Source organism: Myotis brandtii, unplaced genomic scaffold (assembly GCF_000412655.1).
Source record: "Myotis brandtii unplaced genomic scaffold, ASM41265v1 scaffold149, whole genome shotgun sequence".
Lineage (NCBI taxonomy): Eukaryota > Metazoa > Chordata > Mammalia > Chiroptera > Vespertilionidae > Myotis > Myotis brandtii.
This window is the reverse complement of record NW_005355385.1, coordinates 223,153-226,203: the sequence shown is the minus strand read 5'-3', so window position 1 is coordinate 226,203 and position 3,051 is coordinate 223,153. Positions and strand designations below refer to the sequence as shown.

General features: G+C 50.4%; 1 pseudogene; it reads right to left on the bottom strand.

Annotated features, from left to right (window-relative positions):
• Positions 1-986: 986 nt before the first annotated feature.
• LOC106725249 overlaps positions 987-3,051 on the bottom strand; it is a 15,551-nt pseudogene continuing 13,486 nt past the window's right edge.

Here is a 3,051-nt window from a genome sequence, read left to right as displayed (position 1 = left end):
TTCAGTTGATCAGCAGCCTAGCCAGGTTCTCCAGGTTCTCCCGCCATGTTCTGTCTAGGTTCTCCAGCCAAGTTCTGTCTCTAGGTTCTGTGTAGGTTCTGTCTCTAGGTTCTATGTAGGATCTCCAGCCAAGTCCTGTCTCTAGGTTCTGTGTCTAGGTTCTGTGTCTAGGTTCTATCTCTTGGTTCTTCAGCCAGGTTCTAGCCCGGATCTCCAGTCAGGTTCTGTCGCCAGGTTCTAGTCAGGTTCCCTTGCCATGTTTTCTTGCTAGGTTCTTCAGCCAAGTTCTCTCGCTAGGTTCTGTGTCTAGCTTCTGTGTCTAGGTTCTTCAGCCAGGTTCTCTTGCTAGGTTCTGTTTCTAGGTTCTGTGTCCTGTTGTCTTGTTACATCTGTATTTATACCAGTTGATTCCAATCCTATCAATCTCTATTTCAAAGGTTAGGGCGTTTCTTATCTCCATTCCAGGGAGTAAAGATTATGTAGCTTAAGTGTGATTGTTTGTAGTTAAAGTGATTAACTACCCGCCTGGCACTTAGTTAAGGGGTTTTATCCCCTCCCTAACTTCAGGGAAAAATCCCTACCTGGGGAAACAACCTTTCTTGGAGAGGTGACCTTGGTTAAAACACATAGCGCCAAGAAGGTGAGCAAACATATTAAGAACAGTATGCCATATACGCCAGGTCCCTTGAAACATATGCTGTGCAGATGTTTCTTCCCTGAAGCGACTGTGTCAAGCAGCAAGGATGGACCGGCTTCCGGGACTGAGGGCCTTAAAATTCTGATTTCCTGTTACTAGAGCTGCTGTTCCCACCCCAGTGGAGCCGGCAACCCCTAACCCTACTAAAAGGGGAATCAATACGTGGGGTCGTTTTTCTCTGCCTCCAAGCAGACCTAAATGTTCTCTCCCTCCCTCCCCAGAGTAACAGTATACCTGAGGCAAGATGTGAATGAGGATGCATAGAGAGGCTCCCCAGGGGGGATGAGAGTCAAGGGGAAAATACAGGGGGTGATACGGGAGGTACTGGCAAATCAAGGTTCCCTGTACGTTGGATGGCCCATCGTTCAGTGGGGTCCTCAGATTCCGCCTTTTTTACTTGAGTTCGGTGAATCCAGTGTTTCTTTCTGGCAACCTTTACGGCTGATGGGGTGCTGAGGATGACAGTGAAGGGCCCAGTCCACCTGGCTTCCAGCGATGATGGCTTGTGCCTCCGAACCCACACCAGGTCTCCTGGTTGAAAGAGAGGTGGTCCAGGCCTGGTCCCGGAGGGTGGGTCTCGGTGAGCCTCTCGGACCAGCTGGTGGTTAAGCCTGGAGCTCAACTGTAAAGCCTGTAAGGACTTCAGGAGTTTATGATTATAAAGGGATGCTAATATTTCTTCCGCTAGCTTGGGAAGTAGCCGTGGGGGTCGGCCAAAAAGAATCTCAAAAGGGGTGAGGCCCTTTACATACGGGGTGCAATGGGCCCGGAGTAGGGCAAAAGGGAGGAGGCTTACCCAGTTTTCGCCAGTCTCCAGTTTTAGTTTTGTCAGGGTTTCCTTCAAGGTCCGATTTATCCTCTCTACCTGTCCAGAGCTCTGAGGTCCATAGATAAAGCGTAATTTCCAATGTATACCTAGTATCTTTGCCAATAACTGAGTGATGTGGGCAATGAATGCCAGGCCATTGTCGGACCCCATTGCAACAGGTAGGCCAAGCCTGGGGACAAATTCTGAGATTGATTTCTTTACTATTACTTGTGCTGTTTCAGACTTGGTAGGGAAAGCCTCTGGCCATCCTGAGAATGCATAGACGAAAACCAGCAGTTAGCGATATCCTCCCAGACCTGGGGGTAATTCTGTAAAGTCTACTTCCCAATGCTCTCCAGGACTTTTCCCTCTGATTCTGGTTCCCTCAACTAAAGGGGACCACTTCCCGGGGTTTACCTGTGCACAGATGTGACATCTCCTTACAATATCCTTTAAGACCTGAAAGAGCTTAGGAATATAATAATCTCGTTTAAGCAGTTCTACCAGCTTGGTTCCCCCCAGATGAGTACTCTGATGGATCTGGGAAATGAGTTCCTTTCCCAGGGCCTCCGGAGTGAGCAGCCTCTGGTCCGGCAATTCTTTCCATCTTCCAGATGTTTCTTTTGCCTAGAGTCTTTTCCCCAGCGCAGTAACCTCCTCCGAGTAGACTGGAGTCTCCTCAAAGACCCTTGCAGGGAGGGCTGGTAAAATAAGGAGGGGCCCCACTGGTTTTTGGGCAACTTCCCTGGCCGTTTTATCTGCGAAAGTGTTTCCCCGTGCCTCCGGGGTGTCAGTTGACTGATGTCCTTTGCAGTGTATGACTGCCACCGCCTTTGGCATCCAAAGGGCCACAAGGAGGGTAAGCATTTCTGGGACATTTTTGATTTCCTTCCCTCCTGACGTTAGGAGTCCCCTTTCTTGGTATAAGGCCCCGTGAACGTGAACAGTGGCAAAAGCATATCAGCTGTCCGTGTATATATTCACTGCCTTTTCCTTCCCCCACCGTAGTGCTTGGGTGAGGGCTATTAGCTCTACCTTCTGAGCTGATGTCCCGAGCCCTAGTGCCTGTGCCAGATTACCTTGTCAACTGTCACGACCGCTGCTCCTGCGTACCTGGTCCCTTCGACCACAAAGCTGCTTCCATCAGTGTATATAGGGTCTCGTCAGGGTCTGGCAGGGGCTGGTCCGTTAGGTTCTCTCAAAGGTTCTTGAGCGAGGACAGGGTTTCAGTGCAGTCACGGAGGGGCTGCTCAGGGTTGTCATCAGGCAACAAGGTAGCAGGGTTTAGTGCTGCCATTTTGAGAAAACTGACTCGCAGGGGATCAAGCAAGAGTACCTGATACTGGGTGATCCGAGTATTTGAGAGCCAGCGCTCCGGTGGGCTTCACAACAGTGCTTCCACGGAATGTGGAGCCACTGCTTGCAAGTCCTGCCCAAGGGTGAGTTTCGAGGCTTCCTTTACCAATATAGCTGTAGCTGCTACTGCTCTCAAACACCCCGGCCACCCTGCAGCCACGGGGTCTAGCCGCTTGGATAAGTATGCCAC